This window comes from Anomaloglossus baeobatrachus, chromosome 4 (assembly GCF_048569485.1).
Source record: "Anomaloglossus baeobatrachus isolate aAnoBae1 chromosome 4, aAnoBae1.hap1, whole genome shotgun sequence".
Taxonomy (NCBI): domain Eukaryota; kingdom Metazoa; phylum Chordata; class Amphibia; order Anura; family Aromobatidae; genus Anomaloglossus; species Anomaloglossus baeobatrachus.
The window spans coordinates 128,219,528-128,234,278 of NC_134356.1; the positions used below are offsets into that span (position 1 = coordinate 128,219,528).

At 44.3% G+C, this 14,751-nt stretch overlaps 1 protein-coding gene across 1 annotated transcript in view; it reads left to right on the plus strand.

Annotated features, from left to right (window-relative positions):
• Positions 1 to 14,751, plus strand: part of ACSL6 (acyl-CoA synthetase long chain family member 6) — a 439,484-nt gene that overhangs the window by 22,891 nt on the left and 401,842 nt on the right. The gene's annotated exons all lie outside the window — the stretch shown is intronic.

Sequence of the window (14,751 nt, forward strand, 5' to 3'; positions counted from 1 at the left end):
GCAGCCTGTCCTCTCTGTAGCAAAACACACAGATATTTTGCATCATAAAATATGTAGTCCATGGCATAATACTCTAATCAATTTAAAGGGGATGTACAGGCTTGGGGTTAAAGTTAACTCTTGCTCACAGAGCACAGTAAACACTGTCAGAATTCTCCGGAGCAGGCAGGTGCGTCACCACAAGTATACATGCAGTCATATACCAACTAGAAGTACGCAGCCTTGTGCAATACAAGCAAATTGAGCAAGTCTAGACACATCTAGTTGGAATGTGGCCAGAAGTATGCAAATCACATACTTGCAGTCACATGACCATCTGCTCTTTGCATCAGGGAAACCTGACAGTGTGCACTGTGTGCGCTATGAGGATTCACTAGTATGCAGTCATATAAAGTGACTATAGACTTCAGCCCTAAACCTGGACAGCCCCTGTAAAGAGAGCTTTTAGTGTGCACTCATAACTTATTTTGCTTATGCCTGTATATGTTAAATGCTACAAGGTAAATATACAGTTAGGTCCAGAAATATTTGGACAGTGACACAATTTTCGCGAGTTGGGCTCTGCATGCCACCACATTGGATTTGAAATGAAACCTCTACAACAGAATTCAAGTGCAGATTGTAACGTTTAATTTGAAGGTTTGAACAAAAATATCTGATAGAAATTGTAGGAATTGTACACATTTCTTTACAAACACTCCACATTTTAGGAGGTCAAAAGTAATTGGACAAATAAACCAAACCCAAACAAAATATTTTTATTTTCAATATTTTGTTGCGAATCCTTTGGAGGCAATCACTGCCTTAAGTCTGGAACCCATGGACATCACCAAACGCTGGGTTTCCTCCTTCTTAATGCTTTGCCAGGCCTTTACAGCCGCAGATTTCAGGTCTTGCTTGTTTGTGGGTCTTTCCGTCTTAAGTCTGGATTTGAGCAAGTGAAATGCATGCTCAATTGGGTTAAGATCTGGTGATTGACTTGGCCATTGCAGAATGTTCCACTTTTTTGCACTCATGAACTCCTGGGTAGCTTTGGCTGTATGCTTGGGGTCATTGTCCATCTGTACTATGAAGCGCCGTCCGATCAACTTTGCGGCATTTGGCTGAATCTGGGCTGAAAGTATATCCCGGTACACTTCAGAATTCATCCGGCTACTCTTGTCTGCTGTTATGTCATCAATAAACACAAGTGACCCAGTGCCATTGAAAGCCATGCATGCCCATGCCATCACGTTGCCTCCACCATGTTTTACAGAGGATGTGGTGTGCCTTGTTTCATGTGCCGTTTCCTTTGTTCTCCAAACTTTTTTCTTCCCATCATTCTGGTACAGGTTGATCTTTGTCTCATGTGTCCATAGAATACTTTTCCAGAACTGAGCTGGCTTCATGAGGTGTTTTTCAGCAAATTTAACTCTGGCCTGTCTATTTTTGGAATTGATGAATGGTTTGCATCTAGATGTGAACCCTTTGTATTTACTTTCATGGAGTCTTCTCTTTACTGTTGACTTAGAGACAGATATACCTACTTCACTGAGAGTGTTCTGGACTTCAGTTGATGTTGTGAACGGGTTCTTCTTCACCAAAGAAAGTATGCGGCGATCATCCACCACTGTTGTCATCCGTGGACGCCCAGGCCTTTTTGAGTTCCCAAGCTCACCAGTCAATTCCTTTTTTCTCAGAATGTACCCGACTGTTGATTTTGCTACTCCAAGCATGTCTGCTATCTCTCTGATGGATTTTTTCTTTTTTTTCAGCCTCAGGATGTTCTGCTTCACCTCAATTGAGAGTTCCTTAGACCGCATGTTGTCTGGTCACAGCAACAGCTTCCAAATGCAAAACCACACACCTGTAATCAACCCCAGACCTTTTAACTACTTCATTGATTACAGGTTAACGAGGGAGATGCCTTCAGAGTTAATTGCAGCCCTTATAGTCCCTTGTCCAATTACTTTTGGTCCCTTGAAAAAGAGGAGGCTATGCATTACAGAGCTATGATTCCTAAACCCTTTCTCCGATTTGGATGTGAAAACTCTCATATTGCAGCTGGGAGTGTGCACTTTCAGCCCATATTATATATATAATTGTATTTCTGAACATGTTTTTGTAAACAGCTAAAATAACAAAACTTGTGTCACTGTCCAAATATTTCTGGACCTAACTGTATGCAGTTAATTCTAATGGAACCTCTCACATTAATATTTCTAAAGAAATGGGCAGCATGGAACGTGAACTTCCTGACTCATTAAAGGAGTGGTTCACCCATACTAATTATTGGCCACAATGATATTATGTTGAGAAGCAAGGTTTCTCTCAAATTGCTTGTGTTGCCAATGCTATTGCGGACCGGTCTTCCATCGCCTGACCCCTGGGCTCTGTGACCTCGGGAATTCGGTGATGTCAAGTCAACTTTCTAATAAAAAATAAAAGAAGAGTTGGGCACTGCAGCACTAGGCTGTATAGTGGAGCCGTACTCACAGATATCAGCAATCAGCTGTTCCAGGACTTCTTTGCTGCTCCAGGTAGGGTTCAGCTTACATCGCGTTCAAGACTCAAATAGATCCGAATAGCAGAAAGAATAGCGCCCACATTCCTCTGTCCCCCACCTGATGTTATCTGTACCTACAGAATAAAACATTGCAATTTCCCAGAGTGAGCTGCCGCTATTCTTTCTGCTATTCGGATCTATTCAAGTCAACTTTCTGCTCACCTAACATCACCGCGGCTGGCCCCAGTCTCCGTTAGTGACTGGGAATGTGGGCGGAGTTTCACCGCTCAGCACAGCCCAGTGTCACAGCGGGGCACTTCCTTGCTCACGCTTCCTTGGCTGCAGAGTGCGCAAGCAGGAGGGATGCTGGGCAGTGACACATTACTACAGGGGACAATATGGTCACATTACTACAGGGGACAATATGGGCTCATTACTACAGGGGACAATATGGGCACATTAATAAAGGGTACAATATGAGCACATTACTATAGGGGTCAATATGGGAACATTAATAAAGGGGACAATATGGGCACATTATTAAAAGGGATAAAATGGGCACATTATTAAAGGGGACAATATGGGCACATTACTATAGGGGACAATATGGCCACATTACTAAAGGGGACAATATGGCCACATTACTACAGGGGACAATATGGACGCATTACTGCAGAGGACAATATGAGTACATTACTAAAGGGGACAATATGGGCACATTACTACAGAGGACAATATGGGCACATTACTAAAGGGGACGATATGGGCACATTACTACAGATGACACTATGGGCAAATTACTACAGAGGACAATATGAGTACATTACTAAAGGGGACAATTTGGGCACAGCTAGCGATCATCTAGGGCAGGGGTCAGGAACATTTTTGGCTAAGAGAGCCGTAAACGCCACATATTTTGAAATATAATTCTGCGAGAGCCGTACAATATGTTTAAAGGGCCATTGACAGATCAATCGCTCCAATGTTCACTTAGTACAGCAAGGAATGCTCCTCCCTGCTGTATAAAGCCACAACTGGACTGAAACAATGGTAATTAGCAGTAAAAAAATCAAATAAATAACTTACATTGTGAACTTGCGATGCATGACATCAGTCCAGCAGTCTGGCTTCTTCTTTTTCCTGCGCATGACTGGAAGCTGGCATTCTTCCCACCTGATGTTGAGAGAATGCCAGCTTTGAGGCATTCGCAGAAGAAAGAAGCTGGAATATTGGACATGTCACACAACGCATTGTCTGTTATGTCAATTATCTATTTTATTATTTTACAGCAAATTATTGTTTAGGTCCAGCGGTGGCTTAGTGCAGCAGAGAGGAACACTCCTTTGTGTACTAAGTGACCGCTGGAGCAATTGTATCTGTCAGTGGCCCTTTTAAAAGTGTTGGTCTTACAGAAAATGAACAAAAAAGAGAGGCTCAGACCCAGGAGATACACACACAAGCCATACACAGCACTCAACATGCCGTATACACAGTACATAAGGAGAAGAAAAAAAGCTCTGCAGGTAAACATATGCACACCAGGAATTAGATATACCAATAAACCTCACAATATGAAACTTTATTAAGTGCCAAACACAACAAACACAGCACACATACACACCATATACACAGCACACACTCACACACGCCGAATACACAGCACACGCACGCGCCGTATACACAGCACACGCACGCGGCGTATACACAGCACATGCACGCGCCGTATACACAGCACACGCACGCGCCGTATACACAGCACACGCACGCGCCGTATACACAGCACACGCACGCGCCGTATACACAGCACACGCACGCGCCGTATACACAGCACACGCACGCGCCGTATACACAGCACACGCACGCGCCGTATACACAGCACATGCACGCGCTGTATACACAGCACACGCACGCGCCGTATACACAGCACACGCACGCGCCGTATGCACAGCACACACAGATATAAGTACCTGCTGCTTAGTTGCCCTGTAAGATCAGGTGCAGCACAAGTGATGGATGCAGCAGTTCAAGGGCTGGCTTCATTCTCCTCTTTTCTCTCCAAGAAAAGACCTTATAGACCTGAGCAGCAGAGCACAGAACTGGAGGGTGAGAGGCAGAACGCACGGCACTATACAGGCCCCTGCCCCATCACTCTGCTTCTATCTGCAATTTCACAGGGGAGCATGTAGGAGCCGGAGGGAGGAAGTCCCACCCCCAGTGCTGTCTGCCGGCAATAGACAAGATCAGCGGCTGCCCGAGCACTGCAGCCTCCGGGAATCTGCCCCAGTGCCCCGGGGGCCGCAGAAAAGGTCATCGCGGGCTGGATGTTCCCCACCCCTGCGGCATTTTGGCCACTCGCCTTCAGTTCTGCTGTCCCTGGGCTGAGTTCCGGGGACCGCAGTCCTCGGCAGGAAACTGTGCCTGCCGTCCCTTTAAGCCTTAAAGGGACGGCAGGCACAGTTTCCTGCCGAGGACTGCGGTCCCTGGAACTCAGCCCAGGGACAGCAGAACTGAAGGCGAGTGGCCAAAATGCCGCCCCCCTGACATGTGCCGCCCGGGGCGGACTGCCCCCTCCGCCCCCCCTTTGCTACGCCACTGCAGATCTGCGGGAGAGGCGGGGGGCGGCGGCCCCCCCACCCCTCCACCGGCCAGCCCACCGGGAGAAGTCCCGCCCCTCCCGCCTGTCAGTCCGGGCCTGATCAGCGTGCACCGCGGCCTGATGGAGCGCGGTGCATGCATCCTTCCCATAGACAGGTAGGAGCCCTGTCTGCGAGCCAGATACGGCCATCAAAAGAGCCATATCTGGCTCGCGAGCCATAGGTTCCCGACCCCTGATCTAGGGGGTCACGGGCCTGCGGGTGGCCCGCATCTTTGAGACCACTGCACTACAGAATGTGTGGGAGAGTGCGGGGGAAAGGGAGGTGGGGACTCTGATGCACTGTGCCTGCCCCACTAAGCAGCAAGGTGGCAACATGACGTCGGTTGTGATGCCCGTCAACAAAGGCAGGGCATAAGCTCCTGCCCCTGCGATGTAACATAACAAGAAGTAGCAAAATCTCTGCAGGAGCGGTCACATGACCTCTCTGAGTCTCAGTAGAGGTGCTGACAGCAGGGCAGGTAGTTAGTTGCTAAATACCTAGATGCCCCTATGTAGCTCAATGATGAAATAAAAAAAGCAAAATAAGCCAGATAACCCCTTTAATGAATCTACCCCATACTTTGAAAACAGGCAAGAAAGTCGTGTGCTTCTCCTTATGCTATCTCTCTGCATTTTTGTATATAAGTACAGAACTGTCAAGAAGTGGTCACAGAGGCACCACTAATATTTATCTCCTCTTTCCCTTCTCGTTTTCCAGCTTACTTTGAAATGTTGCAGTGTTTTAATAGTAAAACGTGTCTGTAATCTGTGCGCCGTCCCCTGTTTCATGCTACCCATGAGTCTGGCATCATAAAGTTCTTGACCACTTTCACTAAGCGATTTTCCATTTTTGCGCCTCCACTGATTTCAAGAGCCATAACGTTTTATTTTTCGATATGGCCTTGTCAGGGCTTGTTTTTTCCAGGACGCGTTGTACTTTTGAATGGCACCATCCATTCCATCATTTAATGTACTGGAAGGAGGAAAAAAATTCCAAGTACGTCAAAATGGCAAAAAAAAACCTCCCAAAGTTTTGGGAGGAAAAGTGCGTCGTATAATCTGAAAAATACGGTATATGTAAATATATGCTCTGTACATGTTTGACATTTTGTATGTGTATAGAGGCATCCACAACATAAAGACAGAAAGGTAATTAGTTTGTAATGATTTATTACTTACATAATACATGCAGACAGACATACCTACGACATTTCCACAATTACACTGACATTGGACAGGATAGTCCAATCAGCCGTTTCACGTGGTCCCACAGTGTTGGCCTGCATCCAAGTCATGTGACCTCCAGACCAGCGCTGTGGAGATGCATAGGGACATCCACTGCTCTCATAACGGTTGTAGGTTTGATTCCTAGAGAGACAAGATATTTCATTAATTTGGGGCCGTGAAAGCGATAGCATTCAGTGCGAGAACACTAATGGGCATCACTGAGAGTAGTGGGTATTGGTGTATTGTAAAGTAAAAATTGCTGCAGCATGGTCTTTTTTATTTTTACAATGTTGAGAGGTATGGCTGAAACAGGAGATAGGAGGAGGATCTGACAGAGACTGGGTGTGGCGTCAATTGTGACTTGAACAAAACAGGAAAAGACTAGTTGGCATCTGATCAGATCCTCCAGTATCAGCAGTGAAGCAGGTCACATGCCAAAGTGTGTTATCTATGCAATGGTGCAGAATGCTGACAGTGAGTATATTACACATTGTCAGTATTCTGCAGCCTAGGTACATAGAACAGGAAGAAAAGCCCAGAAAACCCCGTTAATAAGGCTGCGTCACCATGTCATAGTTCAATATACAGTAGTTCAATACAGTCCGAGGAGATCTCACAGTGTCATACGGATTTTCCAGGCAATTAGAGGCTTTTCAGCATTGCAATTTGAATTCCTTTGAGAAATTGGTCTTTAACTAATCTTTTGTAGTAGTCACTAAGCTGTCTTTAAGATTTCTAGTTGTGAAAGTAAGAACCTAGTAACAGCATGTAACATTGGAGCTTTGGACTATGTCCTGCAGACAGTGCCCCCACGCAGTCACAAGCCCCTTTAGCACCTTGGACAGAGCTAATCTTCTGAGCTTCTTAAATTAAGTTAAACTCTTGCATGTAACAAATACACAAATTGTTTCATTTGTGTATAAATTCAAAATTCTAAAGGACTGACATGTTACAAACAAGTGAAATGCTTAGTGCAAAGTACACACGCATACAGACATGCAGGTGGATGGAGCCAGTAGTTCAGCCTAGATTGCTTTAAGCATGCACAATATGAAGATTTTCAATTGTTAATAGTGAACATCATCTACAATCTCTGTCAAAAAAAAATATGTACTGTAATCACCACTTTTACAGGATTTTCACTAATATTATTAAATTCACTACAAATCCATAAAGCACAGATGTGTAACTTATCCAAGCGCAAAGGCAGCGACACTCACCAATAGACTAGCAACCAATAAAGGGAACATGTCAGGTCCCAAAGCCTCAGGAACGTGCCTCAATACTATATAGAACATAATTTCAGCTTCCTAATAATAACCTTAATACTAGAGAGAATATTTATTATCACAAAAGTACACTTTAAGGCTATTTGCCCACGTGGCTTTTTTTGCTTTTTTATGCATTTTTCCTTGCTTGTTTTGATCAATAAAAGCAAGGAAAAAGCATCCCAGCAAAGTCTATGAGTATCGTGACTTGCTGTGCACACACTGCTTCTTTTTTCTTGCAGATTTTGTTGCTGAGAAAACAAGCAGCAATGTTTTATCACTACATTGGATTATAGCACAGCACTTTGCCTCATACATTGTGCATACAGCATGGTGTGTGAGGCTCTCCAGAGCTCAGTAACACTGGGTCATCATGGTGATGACCCAGGGTTACTATGGCAACGACTGGGTCCCTATGATCGCATTACAGGGACCCGATCACCAGAGAGAGGTAAGTGATTCCTCTCACTGCCTGCTGAATGCTGCGATTGCACTGATCACAGCATTCAGGAGGTTAAACTGCCTGGAGCGGCGTGGGCACCGCTCCGCGCAGTGAGAGCCGGGTCCCGACTGTAACATCAGCCGGAGACCCGGCAGGGATACAGCGGATGAACCCCCTCATTCGCCATGACTTAAAAAAGCACACAAAGAAGTGAAAAAACGCACAAACAGATAACAGATTGACTTGCCTTGTGTTTTGGATCCTTGTCATGTTGGAATGTCCAAGTACGTCCCAGGCGCAGTTTCCGGACTGATGAGTGCAAATTTACCTCCAGTATTTGCTGATAACATGCTGCATTCATCGTTCCTTTGACCTTGACCAAGTTTCCTGTGCCTTTGCAGCTCACACATCCCCACATCATCAGCGATACACCTCCATGCTTTACAGTAGGAATGGTGTTCCTCTCATTATAGGCCTTGTTGACATCTCTCCAAATGTAACGTTTATGGTTGTGGCCAAAAAGTTTGATTTTTGTCTCAGAACTCCAAACTACCTTGTTCCAGACGTTTGGAGGCTTGTCTCTGTGCTGTTTGGTGTATTGTAGGAGAGAAACTTTATGGCATTTGCATAGTAATGGCTTTGTTTTGGCGACTCGACCATGCAACCCATGTTTCTTCAAGTGCCCCCTTATTGTGCATCTTGAAACAGCTGCATCGCTAGTTTTCAGTGAGTCCTGTATTTCAGCTGATGTTATTTTCTGGGTCTTTCTTTGCATCCCAAATAATTTTCCTGGCAGTTGTGGCCAAACGTTTTGTTGGTCTACCTGATCGTGGTTTGGTTTTTACAGAGCCCCTGATTTTCCATTTGTTAATCACAGTTTGAACACTGCTGACATTATCAATTCTATGGATATCTTTTTGTATCTCTTTTCTGTTTTTAACAGTTCAACTATCTTTACCCATAGATCTGTTGACAATTCTTTTTCTTTCCCCATGACTCACAATCCAGAAGCATTAGTGGCTTGATGAAAGATGCAAGAGTCTGTCTTCATCCCAGAATCTCACTCGGCTTTTGTGCACACACATTGATTACAAGCAAACAGGTCACAGGTGAGGGTGTTACCTTTATTAGCCATTCAAACCCCTTTGTGTCAACTTCTGTGCATGTTATCAGGCCAAAATCACCAGAGTATGTGAACTTTTGATCAGGGTCATTTGGATGTTTTTGGTTGTCATTATGATTTAAAAAGAAAAAACACAGTAGTTTGACAATAAATGGCTTCACCCAACCACTAACCATGAGTGGGAAAAAGATTTTGTATTATCATTCATATTCTCTGAAAAAAGGCCTAAAAAGCAAAAAATCTGCTTTATGTAAACTTTCGAACACAACTGTATCTACATTACATCAGCAGCATTTTTGAAACATAATGTTTTTTGTTAGGAAGTTAGAAGAGTTAAAATATATAAGCAATCTCTCACTTTTACAACAACATTTACAAAACCAATTTTTTTTATGGACCACATCACATTTGCACTTATTTTGTGACAAAATTTTAAACCACATTCGAGGACTTTATTAACCCTTTAGGTGATTCACAGGAGTTAAAGCAAAATGAAATGAAAAAATAAAAATTTTACTTATTCCCCAAAAAATGTTGCTTTAGCCCCAAACTTTTTATTTTCACAAGCGTAAAACAAAAAAGTGCACCATACAATTTGTTGTGCAATTTCCCCTGAGTACGCTGATATCCCATGTGTGATAGTATGTTGCATTTGCAGAGCCCCTAATGTGCCTAAACGGAAACCCCCCCACAAGTGACCCCATTTTGGAAACTAGACTCATCAAGAAATTTATCTGGATGGGTGGTAAGCATCATGAACCACAGATGCTTTACAGAATTATATGAAGTTGAGCTATCACAATAAAAGTCGCATTTTTCCTACAAAAATGATGCCTTAGCCCCAAATGTTTTATTTTCATATTGTATCAGAAAAATTGTTATGCAATTTCTTTTGAGTACGCAAATACCCCATATGTGGTCGAAAACTAGTTTTGAGGCACAGTACAAAGCTCAGAATTTGCCGAATGGCTTGAAGGCACTGTCATATTGACAGAGCATCTGAAGTACCAGAACATCAGCACAATGAAGTCATCTAGGAGTGCAGTGATTATATTGACACCCCAGATGTGTCACAGAATTTTATACCATTGGGCAGTGAAGAAAAAAAAATTACATTTTTACCACACAAAATGTATTTTAGCCCCAAATTTTACATTTTCACAAAGGAAAAGGGGTAAAAATGGCACTAAAACTTGTCATACAATTACCGCTAAATCTGGCAATGCCGCATATGCGGCTGTACAGTACTGCTTAAGCACATGCTGAGATTTAGGAGGGAAGGAGCGCTATTTGACTTTTGGAGTACAAATTTTCATACAGTAGTTTGTTATCTACATATACAGAGCCCTCAAGTGCCAGAAGAGCAGCAACCCCCCCTAAAGTTACACTCCTCAAGCAGCACCGATTTTGGTTCCATGGGTGTTTTCCAGAAACAAACAGCAATGGATGTTGCTGAGTGAAAATTGTAAATATGCCATTGTAGTGATCAATTGGAAACAGAGGGAAGTTCCAGCACCAAATTCACACAAAATCCCCAAAATGTTATTCAAACATCACTTTTATTGGAAAGATTGAAATAATGAAAAAATATCTAAAAAAAAAAAAAAACACAGGGTAAACAAGGTCTAGGCCAGAGGTCTCAAACACGCGGCCCGCGGGCCACATGCGGCCCCTCAGGCTGCTTCGTGTGGCCCCCAGGCCCGTGCCCCTGTTGACTATCGTGGCCGGTGCAGGGGTCGCTCGCAGCCACTGTCTGCGCTTTATGTCAGATGAATGTTTTGCTAGTGCTGCGCTCTCAGAGTCAAGCGCTCTGTGCACAACTATTCCTCCAATGGAAACTGCCTGACCTCAGCTGCTTACCTCTGATTGGTGGACAGCTACGTCTGCGTTGGAAATGTTGTGCACAGAGCGCTTGATTCTGAGTGCACAGCGCCGGTAAAACAAACATCTGACATATATCGCTGACAGGGGCTGCGGCCCCTGCACCTGCCGCGATAGTCAACGGGGGCACGGGCCTGCAGACAAAAAGCAGAGATGAGGCAGCCGAGGGAACGTGGGACATGTGAGAAGAATGTGGTTTTTTTTTGTGTGTGTGTATGTGAAGGACAGCACATTAACCCCTTAGCGACCTATGACGTACTGGATACGTCATAGCTCCCTGGTATTTAAGGACCCATGATGTACCCAGTACGTCATGGCGAAATCGCGGCCCCGGTGGCGATTGCCGCGGTGGCGATTGCTTTGCAAATACCTTAGATTCGGGGAGGAGGGGACCTCTGCCTGACATCAGGAGGGGTGGTGTCTCCCCCACCCGGACCTACGGAGGCTGTGATTGGCTGATGAATGCCGCTCAGCCAATCACAGCCACTGTAATGTTTCAACCATTGAAAATGTCTGAAAACATTGAAATCCAGCCGTGATCAGTGCAGCTATAGTACTGATCATTGGCTGGAGCTGGGTGACCTCTGTTTCACCCGCCCCTAGCTCTGACTGGAGAGACCGGCCTTGTGACTAATCTCTTCAATCACTGTGGATCTGGGGCCGGAGACCGCTCCTCTCAGCTTCACTCCAGCGTCTGTGGAAGCTGAGGACAGCGATCGGTAAGTTATAGCACCACTGCCCCCTTTTAGCCTCCACCAAATTACTATAGGATGGGGACATTACTATAGAATAGGGACAAGGTGGGAACATGACTATAGGATGGGAACAAGGCTGGGGACATTACTAAAGGATGGGGACATTACAAGAATGGGCACGATACTATTGGATGGGGACATTACTATAGAATGGGGACAAGGTGGGCACATTACTGTAGGATTGGGACTAGGATGGGCACAGTACTACAGATAGGGACATTACTACAAAGGGACAAGGATGGGAAACATTACTATAGGATAGGAATAAGGGATTTTTTAGTATATATATTTAAACAAAGAATGTGCACGTTTGTTATAATAAACAAGTGAAAAATGTTCAAAATCAGTGATCCAAAGGTGTGTAAAAAAAAAATAATGGTACCAATAAAAATGTCACTTTGTCCTGCAAAGAATGCGGCCCCCCAAATTATTTCTTTTCCTCTGTGCGGCTCATACACCCAGCCGAGTTTGAGACCCCTGGTCTAGGTCAGCATTTCAAGCTCTCAGGCTCTTATTCTCTTGCTATCCTGAAAGTCAGACTGGAATCCGTTCACCACTTTCCAACATGACATACTAGAATTGGTGAGCTGATGCCTATTTCCTTTTTCTTTTCTATATGCCATTGTACTGCGCAATACGTTGTAGTGCCATACATTGTGCCCAGCTCTTGCTTCTAGAGACATGCCCTCCATATATTAAGCAGGCTCTTTTCACCACAGAAATGCCAAACATGTGGATGCTATATGTGGTTTAGTTGCACTGTGGGGCTCAGTAGAGAGAGGGGCAATTGAATTTTGGGAGCACAGGTTTTGCTGGATTTCTTTTTGTGAGTGAGTCATAGCTCTTTTTCAGAGCCCTCGTGCACCAGTAACCTGGAAGCCCACTTTATTTCTGTTTACAGATGACGGAATTGGAGCTTTTATTCAGCACATTTCACATAAAATCTAGGATCACTTTTATCCTGTGCACTTACAGTGGGATTTCCATCTGAATCGCCGAATGTCAGGATTCAGATGACACTAATCAATGACTTCAGGTGGCCGAATATACAAAATATAACTTTTATTATTTATATTAAAATGATCACCACCATGCCTTATAAACTCTATCCAAATCCACCGTAGGTTTTAAACAAAGGGGAATATGGATACAATTAATAAACTAGGGTAGGGTAATTATCAAATACAAGGGTAAATTCTAAGGACCTAATTCCGAAGGCTATGAGGCGTTCCTGAGTCAGTTATATATTTTCCCTTAATAAAGGACTGTATAACCTAAATCATCCCTGGGGGCATCATCGTCCAGGTCCTAATCTACCTCAACGTCATCCTCCTTTTTAGGTCGGTGACCACATCTAATATCTCAGGGCTTTTTCCAATAAGAAATGAAGCATGTGGTTATGAAAGACAGGACAGGCTCCTTCAGACCTCAATTAAAGTCAATTTTGTGGATAAAACTAATCCAAAGTGGATGGATGCCAATGGAGAGTTTGATGATAATAAGGATTGAAGGATATTTAGTGCTATTCCTAAGATAAGATGGAATGATGGATATCATTGCCATTCTGGAGATGAAATAGTGGTGAATTGTGACATACAGTGCCTACAAGTAGTATTCAACCCCCTGCAGATTTTGCAGGTTTACACATTCGGAATTAACTTGGCATTGTGACATTTGGACTGTAGATCAGCCTGGAAGTGTGAAATGCACTGCAGCAAAAAAGAATGTTATTTCTTTTTTAATTTTTTTTTTTTAAATTGTGAAAAGTTTATTCAGAGGGTCATTTATTATTCAACCCCTCAAACCACAAGAATTCTGTTTGGTTCCCCTAAAGTATTAAGAAGTATTTCAGGCACAAAGAACAATGAGCTTCACATGTTTGGATTAATTATCTCTTTTTCTAGCCTTTTCTGACTAATTAAGACCCTCCCCAAACTTGTGAACAGCACTCATACTTGGTCAACATGGGAAAGACAAAGGAGCATTCCAAGGCCATCAGAGACAAGATCGTGGGGGGTCACAAGGCTGGCAAGGGGTACAAAACCCTTTCCAAGGAGTTGGGCCTACCTGTCTCCACTGTTGGGAGCATCATCCGGAAGTGGAAGGCTTATGGAACTACTGTTAGCCTTCCACGGCCTCGACAGCCTTTGAAAGTTTCCACCCGTGCCGAGGCCAGGCTTGTCTGAAGAGTCAAGGCTAACCCAAGGACAACAAGGAAGGAGCTCCGGGAAGATCTCATGGCAGTGGGGACATTGGTTTCAGGCAATACCATAAGTAACGTACTCCACCGCAATGGTCTCCATTCCAGACGAGCCCGTAAGGTACCTTTACTTTCAAAGCGTCATGTCAAGGCTCGTCTACAGTTTGCTCATGATCACTTGGAGGACTCTGAGACAGACTGGTTCAAGGTTCTCTGGTCTGATGAGACCAAGATCGAGATCTTTGGTGCCAACCACACACGTGACGTTTGGAGACTGGATGGCACTGCATACGACTCCAAGAATACCATCCCTACAGTCAAGCATGGTGGTGGCAGCATCATGCTGTGGGGCTGTTTCTCAGCCAAGGGGCCTGGCCATCTGGTCCGCATCCATGGGAAGATGGATAGCACGGCCTACCTGGAGATTTTGGCCAAGAACCTCCGCTCCTCCATCAAGGATCTTAAGATGGGTCGTCATTTCATCTTCCAACAAGACAACGACCCAAAGCACACAGCCAAGAAAACCAAGGCCTGGTTCAAGAGGGAAAAAATCAACGTGTTGCAGTGGCCTAGTCAGTCTCCTGACCTTAACCCAATTGAAAACTTGTGGAAGGAGCTCAAGATTAAAGTCCACATGAGACACCCAAAGAACCTAGATAACTTGGAGTAGATCTGCATGGAGGAGTGGGCCAAGATAACTCCAGAGACCTGTGCCGGCCTGATCAGGTCTCATAA